The sequence below is a fragment of the Nerophis ophidion genome, linkage group LG25 (genome assembly GCF_033978795.1).
Source record: "Nerophis ophidion isolate RoL-2023_Sa linkage group LG25, RoL_Noph_v1.0, whole genome shotgun sequence".
NCBI classification, from domain to species: Eukaryota; Metazoa; Chordata; class Actinopteri; order Syngnathiformes; family Syngnathidae; genus Nerophis; species Nerophis ophidion.
In genome coordinates, this window is record NC_084635.1 from 1,052,731 (window position 1) to 1,078,625 (window position 25,895).

General features: G+C 43.5%; 1 protein-coding gene across 6 annotated transcripts in view; it reads right to left on the bottom strand.

Annotated features, from left to right (window-relative positions):
- cbfa2t3 (CBFA2/RUNX1 partner transcriptional co-repressor 3) overlaps positions 1–25,895 on the bottom strand; it is a 169,660-nt gene that overhangs the window by 107,814 nt on the left and 35,951 nt on the right. The window contains exon 1 of one of the 6 annotated variants that reach the window (XM_061887517.1): positions 11,807–12,665. The exons of 4 other annotated variants lie outside the window; for them this stretch is intronic. The gene's annotated coding sequence lies outside the window, so the exon portion shown is untranslated. Of the gene's footprint in view, positions 1–11,086; positions 11,284–11,806; positions 12,666–25,895 lie in introns of those variants that run through there. One more of the 6 variants, XM_061887516.1, reaches the window with a different exon arrangement.

A 25,895-nucleotide genomic window follows, 5' to 3' on the forward strand; every position in this document is an offset into this window, starting at 1 on the left:
TGTCAAACTACTTCCTTAACCGCCATAACCACAACACCAGGGGGAGCTCCACAAACCACGTTAAACCCAGATTCCGATCTAACAAAGGTCTTAACTCATTCTCTTTCTATGCCACATCAATGTGGAATGCACTCCCAACAGGTATAAAAGTAAGTGCATCTCTATATTCCTTCAAATCCACCCTAAAAAAACACCTCCAGGCAACTTCAAACCTTTACTAATACCCTCCTCCATTCACATCCATCTCCCCGGATTGTAAATAACATAATGTAAATAATCAAATGTACTTCTAATGTATATACTTGTTCTTATGCTATGTGAACTCACTATGTTCTCTGCTGGCTGTACATATCCTACTAAATAAGACCTACACTGTTTCAATGTTGATGCAATTGTTGATGACTGAAGTTCTGATATCAACCAAAGCTCCTCATCCCACCCCCCGGATTGTAAATAATGTAAATAATTCAATGTATATACTATGATGATTAACTTGTGTGATGACTGTATTATGTTGATAGTATATATTTGTACCATGAATTGATGAAGGTGGACCCCGACTTAAACAAGTTGAAAAACTTATTGGGGTGTTACCATTTAGTGGTCAATTGTACGGAATATGTACTGAACTGTGCAATCTACTAATAAAAGTATCAATCAATCAATAAGAGGAACACTGATGGGGCTGCCAATTAGGGCACACCTTAAAAGGTGTGGGGGGGAAAAAATTCTCAGGATTGGAGGGGAGGTGAGTAAAAAAAAAGTCAATCCCAGACTGGACTCTTGGGGAGAGGGAGGGTCCAGACTGAGGCCAAGAAAAAAACTTGATAGCTATAAGCACCATAAGCATGTTACACAGAATCCACAAAACCTGTCGTAGCCATCTTTGAAAGCAAACAACAAGTTGACAAGGACTCTTTGATTTTTTTGAGTAGGAACTCGGAAATTCTGACTTCCCAGCATAAATGGAACCCAGCATCAATGTCTAAAAAAGCCTTTCCACCAGGCGGTGACTGCAAACAGAAGCATTCAAAACTGCGTGTAAGCTTAAAGTCCTACTGAAAGCCACTACTAGCGACCACGCTGTCTGATAGTTTATATATCAATGATAAATTACAATTTTAAATTTCGAGCGAAGTATCCTGTTGAAAAGGTCACGCTATGATGACGCGTGCGCTTGACGTCACGGATTGTAGCGGACATTTTGATCCAGCACCGATCACAGCTATAAGTGGTCTGCATTAATCGCATAATTACACAGTATTCTGGACTTCTGTGTTGCTGAATCTTTTGCAATTTGTTCAACTAATAATGGAGACGTCAAAGAAGAAAGATGTAGGTGGGAAGCAGTGAACTGCGGCCGCCTTTAGCAACACAAACACAGCCGGTGTTTCCTTGTTTACATTCGGCTCTTACCGACACGAGCGGGGAGTTTGCGTCGTTCCTCCTGCAGCTGTGGACTCTCCTGCCTCCTCCCACCGGCCGCCACCGACCGTCGGATGCTTTCTCCGTGGAGGGAAGAAAATAAAAATCTCAGCCCGGCTGCCTTGCCTTGTCGAGAAACGTGGCTTCCCTCAGAGACACTGGCGGTCACCACACCCGTGACCACACCCCTCCGACTTTCAGGTATAACTATATAATCTCACTAAAACACTAGTAACACAATAAGCAGATAAGGGATTTTCCAGAATCATCCTAGTAAATGTGTCTAATAACATCTAAATCGCTCCCACTGCCCTCGCCTTTTTTTTTTCTTCTAGTCCTTCACTCTCACTTTCCTCATCCACGAATCTTTCTTCCTCGCTCAAATTAATGGGGAAATTGTCGCTTTCTCGGTCCGGATCGCTCTCGCTGCTGGTGGCCATGAATGTAAACAATGTTCAGATGTGAAGAGCTCCACAACCCGTGACGTCACGCGCACATCGTCTGCTACTTCCGGTACAGGCAAGGCTTTTTTATTAGCGACCAAAAGTTGCCAACTTTATCGTGGATGTTCTCTACTAAATCCTTTCAGCAAAAATATGGCAATATGGGGAAATGATGAAGTATGACACATAGAATGGAGCTGCTATCCCCGTTTAAATAAGAACATCTCATTTCAGTAGGCCTTTAATGGCAAAACCTTATGATTTGACGCTTCGGCATTGTTCAAGATGAGTATTGTAAGAACATTAATACGTCAGAAAAGATGAGATGCATCAAAGGTCCCTTTTGAGAGATATTTCAATGGCACAATTACTGTCACTTGTAAACAACCTCCCTTATAATTACAGTGTTGGAAGCCCAGCAAGTAGATGCATTTAAGGAATGCTGCCGAACGGAGAAATAGTCGTATTCCACACACACATTTTGGGTTTGGACTTGGCCTCCACCCTCCTCTGCGCTCCCACGCTGTGGCGTCAGCAGGCCGGCCGTCCGCCGACTGTGTTTCTCATTCCGTCAGATGTTGGGAAGCCGTTCAAGTTCTGCACTCCATCCTTTGACATTCCCCATTTCCCGAGAGAGGACGGGCAGCCTTGTCGCGGTAATGTCAAACACATGTGGAGCGGACGGCGTGCGGAAAAGCGCCGCGCGTTTGGGACAAATGGTCCCCGCCACCCGATTTGTCCTTCTCTTCATCGCTCCGCGGTCGCGTCCAATTTGTCCGGTAAGCGCATCACATTTGTGTTGCCGTGGCGGGCCACCTGCGGGGGAAGGTAATGCGTCTCGGGGAATGGGCCGCGTTTAGATAACTGGCTGGCTGTGGTGGAAGGCATGGGCCTGTCCATCACCACACACGCTGAAGGACTGAAAGGGTGGGTCCGAGGCGAAGGACTGAAAGGGTGGGACCGAGGCGAAGGACTGAAAGGGTGGGACCGAGGCGAAGGACTGAAAGGGTGGGACCGAGGCGAAGGACTGAAAGGGTGGGACCGAGGCGAAGGACTGAAAGGGTGGGACCGAGGCGAAGGACTGAAAGGGTGGGACTGAGGCGAAGGACTGAAAGGGTGGGACTGAGGCGAAGGACTGAAAGGGTGGGACCGAGGCGAAGGACTGAAAGGGTGGGACCGAGGCGAAGGACTGAAAGGGTGGGACCGAGGCGAAGGACTGAAAGGGTGGGACCGAGGCGAAGGACTGAAAGGGTGGGACTGAGGCGAAGGACTGAAAGGGTGGGACCGAGGCGAAGGACTGAAAGGGTGGGACCGAGGCGAAGGACTGAAAGGGTGGGACCGAGGCGAAGGACTGAAAGGGTGGGACCGAGGCGAAGGACTGAAAGGGTGGGACCGAGGCGAAGGACTGAAAGGGTGGGACCGAGGCGAAGGACTGAAAGGGTGGGACCGAGGCGAAGGACTGAAAGGGTGGGACCGAGGCGAAGGACTGAAAGGGTGGGACTGAGACGAAGGACTGAAAGGGTGGGACCGAGGCGAAGGACTGAAAGGGTGGGACTGAGGCGAAGGACTGAAAGGGTGGGACCGAGGCGAAGGACTGAAAGGGTGGGACCGAGGCGAAGGACTGAAAGGGTGGGACCGAGGCGAAGGACTGAAAGGGTGGGACCGAGGCGAAGGACTGAAAGGGTGGGACCGAGGCGAAGGACTGAAAGTGTGGGACCGAGGCGAAGGACTGAAAGGGTGGGACCGAGGCGAAGGACTGAAAGGGTGGGACCGAGGCGAAGGACTGAAAGGGTGGGACCGAGGCGAAGGCTCCAGACCACTTTTATGGCCCCTAATGCAGGGGTGTCCAAAGTGCTCCTTTATTATTAGCCCACCAGACATTCTGCATACAAACACACCCCAGTAGGGCTGCACGATTACCAATATTGAAAAAATTATTATTAATCCTATTAGGGTTGTATACGTAGTATACCGGTACTAAGTACCGTATTTTCCAGATTCTAAGGCGTACATAAAATCCTTTTTTTCCCTCAAAACTCGACAGTGCGCCTTATAACCCGGTGGGCCTGATAGACGGAATCATTCTGGTTTTGCTTACCGACCTCGAAGCAATTTTATTTGGTACATGGTGTAATGATAGGTGTGAGCAGTAGATGGCAGTCAAACATAAGAGATACGCGTAGACTGCACCAATATGACTCAAGTCATACTTGCCAACCCTCCCGGATTATCCGGGAGACTCCCGAAATTCAGCACCTCTCCCGAAAACCTACCGGGAGAATTTTTCTCCCAAAATTCAGGCGGAGCTGGAGGCCACGCCCCCTCCAGCTCCATGCGGACCTGAGTAACGTGTCGACAGCCTGTTTTCACGTCCGCTTTCCCACAGCATGTCTGCCCAATGACGTTTTAACTGTAGAATGATGGAGGGTGAGTTCTTTGTTTCTTATGTGGGTTCATTGTTAGGCAGTTTCATTAACGTCCTCCCAGCGAGGTAACAACACACAACAACAGCGGTCCGTTTTCTTCTACCGTAAAGCAGTTTGTCTGCCGTAAACAGCAATGTTGTGACACTCTTAAACAGGACAATACTGCCATCTACTGTACATGTATGGTTAGAAAATCAAGGATGGACAATTCAACCCTTAACTCAACAATGAGTAGATGAGTGTTATGAGTGTGTAAATGTGTAAATAAATGAACACTGAAATTCAAGTATTTATTTTATATATATATATATATACATATATATATATATATATATATATATATATATATATACATATATATATATATATATATATGTATATATATATATATATATATTGCTAGAATTTACTGATAGTCAAGTATTTCTTATATATGTATAAATATATATATAAAAAAAAAAAAATATATATATATATATATATATATATATATATATATATATATAAATGAAATACTTGACTTGGTGAATCTAGCTGTAAATATACTCCTCCCCTCTTGACCACGCCCCGGCCCCAACCACACCCACCGCCCCTTACCTACCGAAATTGGATGTCTCAAGGTTGGCAAGTATGACTCAAGTAAACAACACCAACATTTTATATGTTCCATTGAAAATATAGAAAATTACACACGGCGCTCAAAAATCTATCAAAATGTTTTAGTACGACTTCGGTAAGCTACGGAGCCGCGCCGCTTGATGTATTGTCGGCGCATTAAACATACAAGTATTATTATGGTGTGTATATAAGGTAAATAAATGATAAATGGGTTATATTTGTATAGCTCTTTTCTACCTTCAAGGTACTCAAAGCGCTTTGACACTATTTCCACATTTACTCACACACACACATTCACACACTGATGGAGGGAGCTGCCATGCAAGGCCCAAACCACGACCCATCAGGAACAAGAGTGAAGTGTCTTGCTCAAAAACACAATGGACATAACTAGGGTTGTAGAAGGTGGGGATTGAACCGGTAACCCTCAGGTTACTGGCACGGCCATTCTCCCAACCGCGCCACGCCGTCCCAGAAGGTAAGATATATTGTCTGCCGTTTTGTTTGGGGATATTAGGCAAAAGCAACTTTTCAGACCATTGGCTACCTGCTGATTTGTATTTGGGATCTGCATAAATCCTGAAAAATTGCGCAAGTCTTCCTTTGTAGTCCGTGTCAACCCCATAATCGATAAGCTTTTTCTGGGGGATTAATCCTCCACTGTTACCTTTTGTAATATAAAGTAGTGTAAAGTTCTTACTTATATCTGTCAGTAAACTCGCCATTAAAGCGCTAAAACATACCGGTGTAGTGAGTTTACATTATTTACCTGAGGAACTTTACTTATTAGAGCGTTCCGGTTGGACGGTTTTTCACAGGACACATTTCCGAATTTTACCATGGATTGATTAACGTGGACCCCGACTTAAACAAGTTGAAAAACTTATTGGGGTGTTACCATTTAGTGGTCAATTGTACGGAATATGTACTGTACTGTGCAATCTACTAATAAAAGTGTATTTCAATCAATCAATTCCGACCATGCTGTTGTTTCCGGGTGAGGCGATGCTGCTCCGTTATTGATTGAAGTAAAGTCTGAATGTCATTAAAACAGTTAGCTCCATCTTTTGACACTTCTTCCACTCCCGTCCTTGCACGCTACACCGCTACAACAAAGATGACAGTTAAAAGACGCTGTTGAAGGTGAGCCACGTAAATAGTCTTATTTACGTGGCTTATTTACGCTACACCGCTACAACAAAAATGACAGTGAAAAGACACTGTCGAAGGTGAGCCACGTAAATAAGATTATTTACGTGGCTCACCTTCGACAGCGTCTTTCCACTGTCATCTTTGTTGTAGCGGTGTAGCGTGCAAGGACGGGTGTGGAAGAAGTGTCAAAAGTTCCTGACGTTTAATGGCTTGGTATAAACAAAACAAAAGTCTAAGTTAATTGTTTTCTTCGTATTTTTGAAACGACACCTCAGAAATGATTTTCAGAATGTGCTTGTCAGGCTTGTCCCCGACAGTTTGGCTATGTTTTTGTTTTTTCCTCTGCATTTGTCTTTGTTTACTCTGTGTGTAGTAGTATTTCCTGTCAGCGCTCTTATTTTGTCTGTTTCCTTTGATTCTCCCTGGGCGCTGTCTCCCCTCAGCTGTGGCTGATTGGCACCTGACCACACCTGGTGTCAATCAGCCCACTCCTATTTTTACCTGCTTTATCTTCCAGTCTGCGCTGGATCATTGTTGTTGCTACCTGTCGTGTCATGTCGTGTCGTTTCAATGCAGCGTTGCGGTAAGCTATACGAACCCCAAGATGCAGAGAAGGAGGCAAGGCATTTTGCAGGTAAACATAATTTAATGAAACACTAAGACAACACCCGAACAAAAGGGTACAAACAAAAAGCGCACGAGGCGGATAACAAACTTGGATATGAACAAAAAAAAACTGGAAGCAGGGAACAAAAGACAGTAAGCTACAAACAGCTACCGTGTATAGCTTACCGCAACGCTGCATGGACACGACAGGTAGCAATGACAATAATCCAACGCTGACCAGAAGACAAAGCAGGTAAAAATAGAAGCGGGCTGATTGACACCAGGTGTGGCCAGGTGCCAAACAGCCGCAGCTGAGGGGAGACAGCGCCCAGGGAGAAACACAGGAAACAGACAAAATAAGAGCGCTGACAGGAAATACTACACACAGAGGAAACAAAGACAAATGCAGTGGAAAAAAATAAAACCTAGCCAAACTGTCAGGGACAAGCCCGACAGTGCTTGTTCTATTTTTGTCCGAAGAAAGACAAAGAAAACAATCTGAAGTTGTCTTTATTTTTAAGTTATCACGCCATGAAAGTAGATTTTGATTTGTTTTAACAGAAGTTAAAGTGGAAAACACAAATATGGACCGTGCCTATTTTGTATGGAGACACGTGGGAATAGAAGACCGCCGCTTTACAGACACAACAATATTTGGACTGCGGACGCCAAACAACAGGAAAAGTCCCGCGCAAGTCCGCCGTCTTCGCCTGTTCGCCCGGGCCCAGGTGTCTTTGTTGTGCTGACCACCTGACCGGCTTCACTGCAGTGGGCAGCAGCCGCCCACCTGAGGCCATCTGTTCTCCTCGTTAATTAGGAGGCAGGCGGCCTCACCTGCACTGCCCGCCTTTAAATCACAATAATTAGCGCACACTCGCCCAACCCACGCACTCGTGCAACAAACTCAAGTACATCGGAGGGTCAACAACACGGAAGCGGCAAGACGGCCATTAAAAGCGTACAGGCTCTTTAGTAAAACCACATCCGACGGACCTTTAAAGAGTTCTCCCGACATTCTGGCCATGCTCTTATTGCACCGTGTGGTCAGCGGGAAGCCAATAACCACTCAGGCCGGGGGTCATAATGAACACCGGGATGGATGATACTTAAGAAGCCGCTGATGGAGCCAGAGGGCGTGCGGTCAGGCAGGGCGTCTGCACTGCGGTTTCGCCCCCGCGACCTCACGTCCATTGTTGGAGACTATTATCAGCGCTTCAATTATTCACAAGATATTTACCAGCGCCAATTATGCGGAGAAAAGGGGAGCCTGAGTGTTTTACTGCTGCACTCAGGGCCGGAAGAGACCAGACGCCGGCTCTCTGCCACGCCGGAGGCCGGAAGACAGAGACCAGCTTCACGGAGCCCTGGCTGAAGGACTCGGGACACTTCGGAGTCCCATGACCATTGGCACGGACGTGAGCTAGTGGGCAGCCTAGGACCCAGTCGGCTTTGTCTCACGCTGTAGCCCAGCGGACCATGGCGTGGAAGCACTGCAGAGGCCACCGCCGTCTATGTGGGCGTGGAAATGATGGTTTTCTTTGCTTCTTTCTCCATGCACATTACAATTAAATCCTATATTTGCTCGGGTTGTTTGCTTTTTTTCATGGTTTTACTTCTTAGACTTCCTTTATTGTCATCCAAATTTGAAGTTTACAGTACAGATAAGAAAGGAATGTCATTGCATTAGCTCGTTTTAGTGCAGGAGAGAAGAGCAGCTGCAGGTATTTAGGGAAAGGATATTGCGTTTACCAAAATAAGGTGGAAGATATTGCATCTACAAAAGAAGGTGCAGAGTGTTTGCATTTACAAAAGAAGGAGCAAATGTAAATAGATAAAGAACAGGAGCGATGTGTGAAATTATTTTACAGATAAATATATTGCACGTTTATATATATATATATATATATATATATATGTCTGTCTTTCTGTGTTGGCCCTGCAATGAAGTGGCGACTTTTCCAGGGTGTAGTCCGCCTTCCGCCCGATTGTAGCTGAGATAGGCACCAGCGCCCCCCGAGACCCCAAAAGGGAATAAGGGGTAGAAAATGGATGGAGGGATGGATATATATAAATATATATATATTACACATTAGGTCAGGAAAAAAACACAGAGGCTATATCATCCCTACAAGCCCTAGGGAAACCTGCAAATCAGGCAGGTTACACTGCTCCTCAGGGGATTTTAATACATAAAAAAAAAAATCCCCGTGAAACAGGCTTGTTTTCTTCAACAATTAGTTTCCTCAGTTCCCAAACGTTTATTGAGTGTTGTTAAAAGAAAAGGTGATGTAACACAGTGGTGAACATGCCCTTTCCCAACTACTTTGGCACGTGTTGCAGCCATGAGATTCCAAGTTAATTATTATTTGCAAAAAAAATAAAGTTTATGAGTTTGAACATGAAATATCTTGTCTTTGTAGTGCATTCAATTGAATATGGCTTGAAACGGATTTGCAAATCCTTGTATTCTGTTTATCTTGTTTCATTGTTGACCTTTTGTGTCTGCACCGCCACCACATCATTTCCCCTCCATGGGTAAATCAAGTCTATCCTTTCCTAGAACTTCCAAGACTTCCTCTCCCCAGCAAGCCTGTTGTGTTCTCTTTCAGGTGTGGCATCTTCAGCTTTCCCTTGTCGTTTCATCGAGGTAGAAGCGACACGCGAGGATGGCGACGCGGCCCCGCACAGTTCACCACAGACCAAAGGGCTCAATTTATCCCTTTTCACCTCCGTCACCTCCAATCCGGTGGAGGTGGACAGGATGTGAGGCGGAGCAAAGATTTTGTGTCATCACTCTGTTTCGACATGACTTTGATGTGCCGCACTCTCTCTCTCTCTCTCTCTCTCTCTCTCTCTCTCTCTCTCTCTCTCATCCCTACTTTTATCCCCCCACAGTAAATGTGGACTATACGTGAGGAATGATAAGTTAATAGGCTCATAAATGCATGTATAAAATAACGGTAAACCATGTTGGCAGTAGAACATAATCATTAAAACACTGCATGGAAGCTTTTTTTTTTTTTTGCAGTGATTGCAGTATTTAGACCTACTTTTACAAAATAAAAAAAAGGCCGAAAGCTACTCATTTTTTTTTTTTTTTATAAATAATTCTTGTCAAAGCTCATCATTATTCCCCAAAAAATTGGAGTGTTGCATTAAGAATGTTCTCTTCTTCTTGTATGTATGTAATGCTAGCTACCTCTCTTTGTTTATAATGTACAATATCTGATGGATTATAATGTATAATATCTGATGATGTACTCTCTATTTTATGCTGCCCTTATTATTATATTATTTTTTTCTGCAGCTGTTACATATCCTGTAATATTGTACATGGTAATTGGGATTTTTTATATATTCTATATATTATATAAAAATATAATAATATATACATATATGAATATATATACATCAGTATATATTATATACTGTACACATAATATGTAAATATTACATATGTTATATATTATAGTGCTACTTTGGTACAATTTTTGTCGACTTTAATACCTGCATTATTCTTTCCATCCTTTGAAATTGAGCTACTGTGTGGAACAATTTCCCTTCTGGCTCAACAAAGTTTGTCGAAGTCGAAGTCTAAATGTATTTAATCGGGAAAAAAAGAAAAGAAAGAAAGAAAGGATTTTGTGTTTTGGCAACATTCATATTAGTTATTAGGAGTGTGAATCTTCGGACACTGAACGATTCTATTTTGATTCCGATTGACGATTTGATTCAAACCGATTCTGGCCATGTAATAATTGATATAATAGTCATGAGGCTTTTTCAAAACAGGTTAGAAAAGTTCCTTTTGGTTGCCTTTTTAAAAATGTATTTTCATAAAATACATACATTTTTTCAAGCAATTTTAGAAAACGAAGCGGTAGGAAACGGATGATTTATTATTCCATTTATTTAGAATTGAGATAATTCGGATGTGAATCAATTTTTGTTGTGTGCACCCCAATTAGCAATTTAAGTACCTGTTTATATTTTTTGGAGTTAATGGTTACTGTTTATTGTTGCCATGGAACAAAAAGACCAATATCTACCAAGTCAAACGACTTGGTAGACTATTTTTTTTATCGTGCTCTGCTTGTGTTGTGTTTGCTCATTTTTCTTGCGTTATCTTTCAAGCTGCCTTTTCTACAGCACTTTGGCTAACCTGTGGTACATTTTAAATGTGCTTTATAAATAAAGTTGATTTGATTGATTCTGATATTCGAGAAACATTGTTTCGTGCTTTTTTGTGCATATTTTTCATCAACTACGTCTGCTTTGAACAGTTTATGAACACATCCTTTTTTTGTGTGACGTCTTGATGGGAGACCTCCGATTGAAGCATTTTCTGTCGTTTCCCACAAACTCGAACATACAACCTGAAACATCATTCACAGTCGACGGACGACATGGACTTACTCTGCTGTGAAGGGTCGAGGTCAGGCTGAGGTAATCCACAGTTTTCTACAATTTAATCCTCGTTCTCTGCGTCGACGGCATGCAAAAATTGTTTTGGATGCCGTACTGCCAGGAAGGAGAGGCTCTAGAACCATCAAAACATGAAGATTCAACTTTCCCCCTTCCAGCTTCGAAACTCGTCTGATGGGGGTAAAAAAAAAAAACACCTCAAAAAATCTCAACCGCGGAGATGATGTCTTTGGGTTTTTAAATTTTTTTTTATCACAACTTGCCCCGTCCGTAGAAATCCACTGTCTCAGTCATGATTTTTCGAGTTAATTGTTACTGTTTATTGTTTCCATGGAACAAAAAGACCACGGTCTATCAAGTCAATGGACCTGGTAGACTATTTTTGTATTTATCGTGCTCTGTTTGCGTTTGCTCATTTTTCTTGCATTATCTTTTAACCTGCCTTTTGTACAGCACTTTGGCTAACCTGTGGTACATTTTAAATGTGCTTTATAAATAAAGTTGATTTGATTGATTGATTCTGATATTTGAAAAACATTGTTTCAAGCTTCTTGTCTGCAAGTTTCTCATCAACTACGTCTGCTTTGAACAGTTTAAGAACACATCCTTTTTTTGTGTGGCGTCTCGATTGAGGCATTTTCTGTCGTTTCCCACAAACCCGAACATACAATCTAAAACATCATTCACAGTCGACGGACGACATGGACTTACTCTGCTGTGAAGGGTCGAGGTCAGGCTGAGGTAATCCACAGTTTTCTAGAACACAATCCTCGTTCTCTGCGTCGACGGCATGCAAAAATTGTTTCGGATGCCCTACTGCCAGGAAGGAGAGGCTCTAGAACCATCAAAACATGAAGATTCAACTTTCCCCCTTCCAGCTTTGAATCTTGTCCGATGGGGGTAAATAACAACAAAAAAAAAGGTCAACCACGGAGATGATGATGATGTCTTTGTTTTTTTCAATCAAAAATCGCCCCGTCCGTAGAAATCCACTGTCTCAGTCATGATCAACTGTAAATCTCCCGGTGAGTCCCAATAATAAAACAAGGCAGTATTAAAAGGTGAAGATCCTGCAAGGCTGCGTCTGGCGACTTTCTTGAGTTCAGTTTGCAGGAATTAAGGACAGGGAAGAGAGGGGGGTCGGAGGGGGTTGGGGGGGTGGGTGGGGGGGCAGTATCCAAACACGTCCGACTGCAATAATTCCTTATTATTGAGTTTGTATATGGATAATAATAAATAAAAGAATAATAATAAAAAAGGCGTCCTTCCTCTCCTCCTCGTCAGGCTTTGTTGCCGGCGGGGTGACTTCTTCTTCTCCAAGCCTTCATGTTGTCTTCGCTGCTGAAATCTACACTTGTTTTGTTCTTGTTCTTCTTGTTCTTGTTGTTGTTGTTGTCCTGGCTGATAAATGGAGCTGGCGAGCCCACAGTGCGCACTAACCGCGGCTCTCTCTCTCTCTCTCTCTCTCTCTCTCTTTCGCCTCCTCCGCCTCGCTCTCTCACTCTCTCTCTGCCTCTCTCTGCCTCTGTCTCTGTCTCTGTCTCTGTCTCTCTGTCCCCTCTGGAGCCTTCTGTCTGCGTTTAAACACCATCTGGAGCTCGCTCTCTCTCTCTCTCTCTCTCTCTCTCTCTCTCTCTCTCCCTCTCTCTCCCTCTCTCTCTCTCTCCTAAAATAACATCAAGACATAAAGGCGACGCAACACTTGCCTAATACAACTTACATCTGCTAAAAAAAAACAACAACACAGATTAATCACGCCTCAGCTGTACATAGTGTATATATATATATTTAAATAATAAAAACAAATCAACCACATTGTGCATTGCGTCCTTTGTAAGTATTGACCACAGGAGCAGTACCGGCATTCGCCGTTGAGCGCCGCTGTTTCCTCACACCCAAACGCACAAAGGAGCATCTTCCTGGGGGTGGTGGTATAATGGTATAAGTGGACGTGGAGGCTTCCAGGTTCGAGCCCCCGCTTCCGCCATCCTGGTGTTCTACTGTTGTGTTAGAAAAATCTGCAGCGACCCCCCCAACAAGGAATGTTTTCACTGCTTGACTCTTCTGGAACAGTGGTTCTCAAATGGGGGTACTTGAAGGTATGCCTAGGACAGTGGTTCTCAAATGGGGGTACTTGAAGGTATGCCTAGGACAGTGGTTCTCAAATGGGGGTACTTGAAGGTATGCCTAGGACAGTGGTTCTCAAATGGGGGTACTTGAAGGTATGCCTAGGACAGTGGTTCTCAAATGGGGGTACTTGAAGGTATGCCTAGAGCAGGGGTCGGCAGCCCAAAATGTTGAAAGAGCCGTATTGGACCAAAAACAAATCTGTCTGGAGCCGCAAAACAAATTTAAAAGCCCCATCACGTACAGATAGTGTCATGAGATATAAATGGAATTAAGAGGACTTAAAGGAAACTAAAAGAGTTCAAATAGAGCGACAAATGAGGCACAATGATGCATTATGAACATATACAGTAGCTAGCCTAAATAGCATGTTAGCATCGATTAGCTTGCAGTCATGCAGTGACCACATATGTCTGATTAAAAGTGATAGTTTGGTGGACAGAAAAAGAAGTGGCATAAAGCACGTTTTAGAAAGTCGGAGAAAGTTATACATGTAAACAAACTACGGTGAGTTCAAGAACCACCATAATTATTAGGTCAAAGCGGCGCTCGCCGAATACTCGAATCAGTGAAGCATGTTTACTACAAACAGTGGGCTTTAAAAACAATTGGGATGTTTGTGTCATGTTTGTCGTCCTACAGAAAACCTATTAAAACAAACAAAAAAAAGTCCCCCCCCCCCTCATCTTTTTCCATTTTTCATATATTTTTGAAAAAGCTCCAGAGAGCCACTAGGGCGGCAATAAAGAGACTCGGGGTACTTGAGGTTTTTTTTTTAAATATTCTAAAAATAGCAACAATTCAAAAATCCTTTATAAATATATTTATTGAATAATATTTCAACAAAATATGAATGTAAGTTCATAAATTGAGAAAAGAAATACAACAATGCAATATTCAGTGTTGACAGCTAGATTTTTTGTGGACATGTTCCATAAATATTGATGTTAAAGATTTATTTTTTTGTGAAGAAATGTTTAGAATAAAGTTGATGAATCCAGATGGATCTCTATTACAATCCCCAAAGAGGACACTTTAAGTTGATGATTACTTTTATGTGTAGAAATCTGCATTTATAATTGAATCACTTGTTTATTTTTCAACAAGTTCTTAGATACTTTTATATCTTTTTTTCCAAATAGTTCAAGAAAGACCACTACAAATGAGCAATATTTTGCACTGTTATACAATTTAATAAATCAGAAACTGATGACATAAGTGCTGTATTTTACTTCTTTATCTCTTTTTTTCAACCAAAAATGCTTTGCTGTGATTAGGGGGTACTTGAATTAAAAACATGTTCACAGGGGGTACATCACTGAAAAAAGGTTGAGAACCACTGTTCTAGAAAGAGGTTCTGCAGCCTCTGTAACAGCTTCTTCCCTCTGGCCGTAAAACACTTGAACGCATCATGATAATCCCCTCAATTCCCCGCTGGGAGCAGCACGGTGGTACAGGGGTTAGTGCGTCTGCCTCACAGTACGAAGGTCCTTAGTAGTCCTGGGTTCAATCCCGGGCTCGGGATCTTTCTGTGTGGAGTTTGCATGTTCTCCCCGTGACTGCGTGGGTTCCCTCCGGGTACTCCGGCTTCCTCCCACTTCCAAAGACATGCACCTGGGGATAGGCCCCTCCCACCTCCAAAGACATGCACCTGGGGGTAGGCCCCTCCCACCTCCAAAGACATGCACCTGGGGATAGGCCCCTCCCACCTCCAAAGACATGCACCTGGGGATAGGCCCCTCCCACCTCCAAAGACATGCACCTGGGGATAGGCCCCTCCCACCTTCAAAGACATGCACCTGGGGATAGGCCCCTCCCACCTCCAAAGACATGCACCTGGGGATAGGCCCCTCCCACCTCCAAAGACATGCACCTGGGGGTAGGCCCCTCCCACCTCCAAAGACATGCACCTGGGGATAGGCCCCTCCCACCTCCAAAGACATGCACCTGGGGATAGGCCCCTCCCACCTTCAAAGACATGCACCTGGGGATAGGCCCCTCCCACCTCCAAAGACATGCACCTGGGGATAGGCCCCTCCCACCTCCAAAGACATGCACCTGGGGATAGGCCCCTCCCACCTCCAAAGACATGCACCTGGGGATAGGCCCCTCCCACCTTCAAAGACATGCACCTGGGGATAGGCCCCTCCCACCTCCAAAGACATGCACCTGGGGATAGGCCCCTCCCACCTCCAAAGACATGCACCTGGGGATAGGCCCCTCCCACCTTCAAAGACATGCACCTGGGGATAGGTTGATTGGCAACACTAAATGGTCCCTAGTGTGTGAATGTTGTCTGTCTATCTGTGTTGGCCCTGCAAAGAGGTGGTGACTTGTCCAGGGTGTACTCCCCCCTACGCCCGAATGCAGCTGAGAAAGGCTCCAGCACCCACCCCGATAGGGACAAGCGGTAGAAACAATGGATGGCTGAAGATGAATGCAAGTGCATCAGATGGACTTCGATTAAACGTGATGTGGCTTTTATGCTCACATCCATTTTCCATTTTTATGGCTGCTGTTCATTGGGCGTCTTTGTTGCACGCTTTAATTAGCGCCCAATAATATCATGCCGCTTTTTTTTCCTCTTTATGGTTCATCTGTACGCTGAGAGCACTGAATATGATTTTTGACTTAGCGCTATAACCTTCCAATGCATAACCACCTCACTGCCAGTGGTTTATTCTGAATATATATCATTTTAATCACAGGTTAAAAGGGGAATAGAATGTCTTATAACGAGTCCTTTGAGCAGGATCTCTCAGTGCTTCGAGTTATGTGCATGTTTGGGACTAAATGTGTGGAAACAACAACATTATGATGGTGCCAAATTTTTCAATGTCAACCAAAAATAAAAGGAAAATAAACCCAATTTTTTGCTCCACCGTAAAATGTAATAGTTTGCACAATTCAAACTCGTTTCAGGTATATTTTTTGTTTAATTTTTCACCCTCTAGGTCGGACTTGTGCCAATTAAGGCCTGCCGGACATTCCCCACATTTTTTTTCAGATCTTTAAGATGGAAAGTGTATCTGCCATGATGACGTGCACTCATGTTTTCTAATGGCCCGGAAGTCTTCAACTCTACTAAGTATTTCAATGGTTGGAATCTGTGCTTTTGCATGATGTACTACTTCATGGGAGTCAATCTGTGCTTTTGCATGATGTACTACTTCATGGGAGTCAATCTGTGCTTTTGCATGATGTACTACTTCATGGGAGTCAATCTGTGCTTTTGCATGATGTACTACTTCATGGGAGTCAAACTCTGGGCCGCCGTGTAAATTCTCTTGGCCCTTGAGGCAATATCAAATGAACATTAGAACTGGCCCGCCGCTGTAACACCTCATTCACCGCTAATACTCTTACTTGCCAACTCTCCCGATTTTCCCGCGAGACTCTCGAAGTTCAGTGTCCCTCCCGAATTTCTTCCCGGGCAACAATATTGGGGGTGGGTCTTAAAGGCAGTGCCTTTGGCGTTCTCTACAACCTGTCGCCACGTCCGCTATTCCTCCATACAAACAGCATAATATATGTGAATGCAATGCATACTTGGTCAACAGCCGTACAGGTCACACTGAGGGTGGCCATATAAACAACTTTAACACTGTTACAAATATGTGCCACACTGAAACCACACCAAAGAAGAATTACAGATTTTGGGAGAACATCCGCACTGCAACACAACATAAACACAACAGAACAAATACCCACAACCCCTTGCAGCACTAACTCTTCCAGGACGCTACAATATACACCCCCACCATCACCAAACCCCGTCCACCTCAACCCCGCCATTGAAAAGAGGCATTCCATTTTTATTTAAATGTTATTTTATATGCCATTGATATTTTTTAATTATTATTATTATTTGAAACTGGATTTTGCATGTCACTAAAGTTATATAAGCCTCGCTTGTTCAAGATTAAATGCAAAACTTGTTTGGGTCCTTATTAAAAGGTTCATTTGTTCAACCTCGGCCCGCGGCTTTGTTCCGTTTTCAATGTTGGCCCACTCTGTATTTGAGTTTGACAGCCCTGTACTTGTTACTATGGTCATCTAATCAGTTACTATGGTCATTTAATTAATTAATATGGTAATCTAATGAGTTATTATGGTCATATAAGTCACAGCAGCTCAGACGAGGCACCAAGCAATGTTTCCACCGAGTGTTTCTATAGCTGCCAGCCTGAAATGTGGCTGTCAGGGACGGACGGGGGAGGAGATTTTTACAACAAAGTTCTAAAGCTTAGTGATATATCAGTTACCGTATTTCCTTGAACTGCCGCCGGGTTTATATTATGCGCCTGCCTAGAATTACTGCCGGGTCAAACTCGTTTCGCAAAATATTTTTATTAGCGCATGCTTGGTATTACCGCCTGGTCAAATTCGTGACGTGACGAGTGACACTTCACCTGTCATCATTTTCAAAATGGAGGAGGCTGATTTCAATCATTTAAAATCGCATAAAGGGAAGAAGATTAAGAGCTATTCAGTAGGATTTAAGGTCCAAGCTATTGAATATGCTAAAAAGAACAGTAAGCAGCTATGTTTTATTAATATACCGTAGCTGCGTGCGTCAAATATGAGTCATTAACTGACTCCCGCCTCCTGGTGGTAGAGGGCGCTAGTGATCCTTCTTGCGACTACTCGGCTGCAGAAGAAGTGACAACAAGCAGCAAGAGTGAGCAGCCATCCTTTATTTTTTCCTCTCGCTTGCACTTTTAACATGGAGGATTACATATCTAAAATAAAACAGTTTTCTAAACTGGACTTTCAATGGAAGCAGGAGGTAATAAAGGAAGATCTCCATCCAGACAGAGAGACTTTTAAAACTGAAGAAAGATAAGGAAGACTTCTATAAACAAGTTATCGATGCTTTTGATCAGAAGGAGCTGTGCATGGACTTCATTTATAAGTAAAGGTAAGACCATAATAAGGTTTTTTTTTATTTAAATGTGCTTTTCATGATGGTATCCTTACATCACATTCAAATTTTTAAGCGCAGGCCTAAATTTACCACTTGCCTTTGGTAAGTGCCGGAGTGAGAAGAGGTTTTAAATTAATTAGCGGCCCGGCGGCAATTCAAGGAAATAAAGTACAGGAGATTGTAGGTTTTTTTTTTTTTTACCCTTCGCGTTCATATTTCGCTGTGTTTGTGCATTTTTTTTTGCGTTTCGCTTGATTGCAAAATATATTGATCGAGGTTCATATGTTGTCAAATTCAGTGTTTTATCGTTTTACAGCCTGATGGAAGAAGCTGTTACAGAACCTGAAGGTTCTTCTAGGGAGGCTGCGGAACCTCTTTCTAGAGTCCAGCAGTAAAAACAGTCCTTGGATTTCATTCCTTCTCATTTATAAGTACGATGTGGCTAGCAATGCAGCTAAGGGGAATAAATTAGTGCCAAAAAAGCCCTCGAATAAACACTCCAAAACCGCCAACAATACTCCATTGACATCTCGCGACTTGAATATAACCCAAGTATTAGTGATATTGTTATTATGAGGCCTAAATCCGAGAAACTACTTTTAGCAGCGCCGCGATCACACAGAGCTAACTAGCTTGTGCAGGTAGAGTATTAAGTTTCTGCGTGTCATGTTCTCACTTTTACTGTAGAAGGTTCTGGACATTAACTGAGAAGTTGGTCAACTTTGACATCCAATTTAGACCTGAAGATGGTGAGAAGACATGAAAAAACGTTTCTTTGAATCCATTTTATTTATTTATTTATTTTAACCTGTGTAACTATTATGATTAATTCTTCGTCTAAACGGGAAGATATGAACATCCAATCACTATTGAAGTGTTCAAAGGGAATAATTTGTCCTATTTTAAGTACCTCTAAATGCATTGTTTTATGCATTACAATCAAATCAAACTTTAATTATATAGCAATAAATAACTAAAATTAACGCCAACTAAAAAAAATACAAAACATATGTGAAAATAATAAACAAATAATATACTTCAATAGGGTAATAAAACATGAGAGAATAATACTATAAATATTAATAATTATATTTTTATATAATTATACATATTTAAACATTAATACAGATACATATATATATGTATTGATAATATCAATCAATCAATGTTTGTATATATTATATATAGTATTATTAATCTACATAACTTATTATTAATAATATATACAAATAAAAAAATATATATATGAATAATAATGATGTGTTTGTGACTAAACATGCGAGCAGACGCGCACGAGGATCGTGCAAAATCTGTCAACAAATCATACATTTTTTAAGAAATTTATTTTATTTAATGCTTAACCATTGGTGGAAGATCACTTGCACAAAAAAAAATCATTAAATTCTTATATAAGTCAAAAAATAATACAAAACATGTAAAAAAATGAAATAAAAATAATATGTCAAATTACTAAGGTAATAAAACATAACATTGAGATAATAATACTAGCAATATTGATAATTATATTTTTATATAATTATAAATATTTAAACATTTATAAATAAATAAAAAATATATAATATATTTTGATTAATGCTATATATATATAATTATTTTTACTATTATTAATTTATATATATTATTATCAATAATATATATAAAATAAAATATTTTTTTAATAAACAACAATTATGTGTTTGTGACTAAACTGCGAGCGCCTGCACACGAGGATAGTGCAAGAATCTGTCAACAAATCATAAATATTTCAAGAAATTTAATTTGGTTAACGCTTAACCATTGATGGATGATAGCTTGCACAAAAAAAATTATCATGTTAAATTCTTATTTTATAAGTACATTTTTCACCCTTTAGGTGTTATTTTGGAATTTCTTTTTTCAGTGAGTTTTGTTACGGGGGGTGGTGGGGTCGCAGCTTCCTGCAGGATTCGCTTCCCCGGGATGCAAACAGACCACTCAGGACAGGACGTGCAGGTCGGATAATCATTTATTTGTCAAAAGCAAAAACTGAAAACAAGCCAGAGGAGAAATGTGCCGATTGGACTCGAAGCTAAGGCTAACACTTAGCATAGGCAAGAAGACAACGAATACTGTACCGCGGATGTCGTTGTGGATTGTGCAGCCCTTTGAGACCCCTGTGATTTAGGGCTATATAAATAAACATTGATTGATTGAAAACTCAAGTAACTGTAGCATATAGCAAACAAAGAAGCCAGGCCAACTGACCAGCAAAGGCAGGCCTAAATAATGCCTCCGATTAGTGCTCGGGGAACGTCTTGAACACCAATCAGAGGCAGGTGAAAATTATAAGCAACCATGTTAACTAAAACAAACTCAAGGGTGCACAAAACAGGAAGTGAGGGAGTCCAAAACTAACTGAAAATACCAAAACATGATCCAGGCTACGGATCATGACAAGTTTAGTGTTTGCTGGTGATGTATGTTAAGGATACTATATTTAAATGTATGTTACCCTCTTAGTTGTCACACATTGTCTTGTGCTGCATGGATAATGCAATGTTATTATTTACATGGGATATTTATAGCAGCCACATTCTATAGTGAGAATCTTGCACCTGTCCACATTGGTCTGGTCTCTCTCTCTCTCCCTGACACACACACACACACACACACACACACACACACACACACACACACACACACACACACACACACACACACACACACAGTCCTGATGGGGGACAGTAGACAAAGCTGACACCCTGCTGACCCCTCGTGTGTCTGCAGAACAAATAGAAGCAGCTTGTAAAGTACACACAGACAGCTGCTCCGCCCCAACTCGGGTCTCACCAGCCTTACCAGCCTCCAACACATACGCCTCACTCATATGACGCCAGGACCACCTCTGACTACATCACACACATGTGCTCCCCAACTCGGGTCTCACCAGCCTTACCAGCCTCCAACACATACGCCTCACTCATATGACGCCAGGACCACCTCTGACTACATCACACACATGTGCTCCCCAACTCGGGTCTCACCAGCCTTACCAGCCTCCAACACATACGCCTCACTCATATGACGCCAGGACCACCTCTGACTACATCACACACATGTGCTCCCCAACTCCAGTCTCACCAGCCTTACCAGCCTCCAACACATACGCCTCACTCATATGACGCCAGGACCACCTCTGACTACATCACACACATGTGCTCCCCAACTCGGGTCTCACCAGCCTTACCAGCCTCCAACACATACGCCTCACTCATATGACGCCAGGACCACCTCTGACTACATCACACACATGTGCTCCCCAACTCGGGTCTCACCAGCCTTACCAGCCTCCAACACATACGCCTCACTCATATGACGCCAGGACCACCTCTGACTACATCACACACATGTGCTCCCCAACTCGGGTCTCACCAGCCTTACCAGCCTGCAACACATACGCCTCACTCATATGACGCCAGGACCACCTCTGACTACATCACACACATGTGCTCCCCAACTCGGGTCTCACCAGCCTTACCAGCCTCCAACACATACGCCTCACTCATATGACGCCAGGACCACCTCTGACTACATCACACACATGTGCTCCCCAACTCGGGTCTCACCAGCCTTACCAGCCTCCAACACATACGCCTCACTCATATGACGCCAGGACCACCTCTGACTACATCACACACATGTGCTCCCCAACTCCAGTCTCACCAGCCTTACCAGCCTCCAACACATACGCCTCACTCATATGACGCCAGGACCACCTCTGACTACATCACACACATGTGCTCCCCAACTCGGGTCTCACCAGCCTTACCAGCCTCCAACACATACGCCTCACTCATATGACGCCAGGACCACCTCTGACTACATCACACACATGTGCTCCCCAACTCGGGTCTCACCAGCCTTACCAGCCTCCAACACATACGCCTCACTCATATGACGCCAGGACCACCTCTGACTACATCACACACATGTGCTCCCCAACTCGGGTCTCACCAGCCTTACCAGCCTCCAACACATACGCCTCACTCATATGACGCCAGGACCACCTCTGACTACATCACACACATGTGCTCCCCAACTCGGGTCTCACCAGCCTTACCAGCCTCCAACACATACGCCTCACTCATATGACGCCAGGACCACCTCTGACTACATCACACACATGTGCTCCCCAACTCGGGTCTCACCACCCTTACCAGCCTCCAACACATACGCCTCACTCATATGACGCCAGGACCACCTCTGACTACATCACACACATGTGCTCCCCAACTCGGGTCTCACCAGCCTTACCAGCCTCCAACACATACGCCTCACTCATATGACGCCAGGACCACCTCTGACTACATCACACACATGTGCTCCGCAAAAGGATGGAGCAGGAACCACCTCTGGTGATTTGAGTTCTGGTGGCTACTCTGATTATGTGCCACAGAAGAAGCTCCGATACCATGCCGTACTTCGGTAGAAGAAGCGTTGTCAAGGCGATAGACTGCCCGGCTGTCCTGAAACGTAAAAAAGCAGACTCTGACTCGCATTTGTCGCTGCTTTATTTTCAAGAGAGACGCGGAATATCAAAAAAAAGGATTGAGGCGTCTACGTGTCCGTGTTAGGGATTCTATTTTTTTATGTTTCATTGCCATGCAAGTCTTATACTGTTTTATTGCTGTGGATTTTAAATTGCATGTTTTTTTCATTTTAGAATTTGATTGTCTTTTTAATTGCATGTTTTTACTCCATGTGAACTTTGCTGGCATTTTAAAGTCCTACTGAAAGCCACTACTAGCCACCACACAGTCTGATAGTTTATATATCAATGATGAAATATTAACATTGCAACACATGACAATACGGCCGCTTTAGTTAACTGAAATTTCCCGCGAAGTGTCCTGTTGAAAACGACACGGAATGCTGACGTGTACGCCTGACGTCACGGACTGTTAGGAAATATTAGCGCTGCACACACACACAGCTAAAAGTTGTCTGCTTTAACCGCATAATTACACAGTATTTTGGACATCTGTGTTGCTGAATCTTTTGCAATTTGTTGAATTAATAATGGAGAAGTCAAAGTAGAAAGATGGAGGTGGGAAGCTTTAGCCTTTAGCCACACAAACACACGGTGATTCCTTGTTTAAAATTCCCAGAGGTGAAACTTTACTATGGATCAGAGCGGTCAAGCGAACATGGATCCCGACCAAATGTCAACCAGCAGTTTTTGGTGAGAAAATTGTGGTAAAAAGTCGCTTCTTACGGGATATCAGCTGAGCTTGTGCCGTCCTTAAAGCTGCCGTCGACTCCCATCAGACGCTGGCCTCAACACACCGGTGGCCACACCCCTCCGACTATCAGGTACTGTTCAACTCACTAAAACACTAGCAACACAATAGAAAGATAAGGGATTTCCCAGAATTATCCTAGTAAATGTCTCTAAAAATATCTGAATCCGTCCCAATGCAAGCGCGTTTTTTTTTAACTTATTTTTTTTATTTTATTTTTTTTTCCAGTCCGTCGCTATCTATATCCTCAAACACGAATCTATCATCTTCGCTCAAATTAATGGGGAAATTGTCGTTTTCTCAGTCTGAATAGCACTTTTTGTTGAAGTTAAAAACAATGTGAGGATGTGAGGAGCCCTCACACCGGTGATGTCATCGTCTGCTACTTCCGCTACAGGCAAGGCTTTTCTATTAGCGACCAAAAGTTGCAAACTTTATCGTGGATGTTCTCTACTAAATCCTTTCAGCAAAAATATGGCAATATGGCGAAATGATGAAGTATGACACATAGAATGGAGCTGCTATCCCCCTTTAAATAAGAACATCTCATTTCAGTAGGCCTTTAAGACATCGCCCCTTTTAGCTGGTTGCCCCTAACAACCAAAGTGCCCAATCCAACGGCACGGGAAATTGGACGCACCTGTGGAGCATTAGGACTGCACGTTTAAAAGGAGCGACAGGAGGAGGTTTGAGAGAACAGGGTCGACAGAGAGGAAAAGGACAGGCTTTGCCAGGAGGAGAAGGGACGGCAGGTTCTGGCCCGGACGGGGAAGAATCTACAGGCTTTGCCGAGAGCGACCGGGCAGACGCACGCAGGCTGGGAAGGAACCCCCGGACCACACAGTAGACCCCGCAGACTACTGGAGCGAAGCCCAAGACGTCCACAACAGGCAGGGGCAGAGGAAACTCTGCTGCCCAAGTAAGTGCCGTGTGTTGTGGATCGGTGGGGACACCCAACTGCTTTTGGGCTGGGGGCTTGCACGTCGTACGCTGGCTGTGTGGTTCTGTGGACAGGGGGCCATTTGGACCCAGGGACCTGCGGAGCGAACAGGAGGCGGAGCGGGACGGGTACGGCCACGTAGGTCCCGCGAGTGACCGGAGACTGGCGAGGAGAGTAGTCGTACACAATATGTTGACACGGAACTACAGCAAAGGCAGGAGAAACTCTGCCAGATAGCGTAAGTTTGACGTCAGCCCAGATAGCGTCTCCGTGGTTTTAGTTGATTTCATCCCCGTAGCCTGCCTCCCTTTTAATTTTGTGTGCAGGAGGACGCCGTGGAAGTGGGTGGAGCCAAGACATGGACCCACACGCCTGACTGTACCCTCACCCATCACATTCGTTACCATTTTGGTGTTTTAGTGTCGACAACGTGACTGTTTTTTTATTGTATTTGAATAAATTGTGAACCAGTGTAATCATCTTTCCTTATTTTGGGCCAGCTGCTCTCACTACATTGGGTTCTTAATAGTTATATTGGTTTGAAGCAACAACTTTATTAGATTTGAATATTTTACCACTCGGGTCCATCATCACAGAAGAAGCGTTGTCAAGGCGATAGACTGCCAGACCAACCTGAAATGTAAAAATGCAGGCTCTGACTCGCATTTGTTGTTGCTTTATTTTGGAGAGAGACGCGGAATATCAAAAAAAAGGATATAGGCGTCTATGTATCTGTGTGGTCGTGAGTGACAGAAAGGTTGGCGATGGGGGTTGCGTCCGAAGAAAGGATTCCTGTCAAGGTGACAGCTCCAAGATGGACAGGATGCTATTCACCTCGGGAACGGCGTCAGTCAACCTGTCAGCCGGCTTCTCCGACAGCCTCTCATTCCTCTTAATTTGGCCTTTTGTTGAACGGTCACTGGGTAAGCGCCGGCACTCCATGTGGTGGGCCTGATAAACTGCACAATGAAACGCACACAACTCTGCGCAATGAACTGTGACACAATACTGGGGCCAGAAGTCTCTTTTGATGGCATTAACGGCCAAAATAGCTTTGTCTTTTCCTATCTCACCTCGCAAATACCCCCGGCCGCCTATTCTGTTCCGGTCGGTTCTCTATCGACAGCGTCTCCAGGATGGTCTCGCACTTTCTGATATGCAGACATTGGAGATGGTCTTTCTGTTGGTATGCTAATGGAGACTCCTCGCGGTATCTTTGTGTGTGTGTGTGTGTGTGTGTGTAAACGCCGGGAAAAAGAGAAGTTTGCTGCATTTGCAGCACTAACACATTGTAAATCCCTTCTGATAATGACAATCGTAGGCTGGAGTGTTGAAAGGAGATAAGACCCTGAAGCAGCCTGAAAGGCAACGTTAGAAGCATTGTGTTTCTGCACAGCTCTCACTTCCCCTCTCAGACACTTTCAACACGCCACAATCTAAAGAAGCAGTCAATAATTGCCCAGGTATGCTAGGGAAACATTTGTCACGAGGACATTTTACTTGATGAGAACGAGGAATGTCATCCAC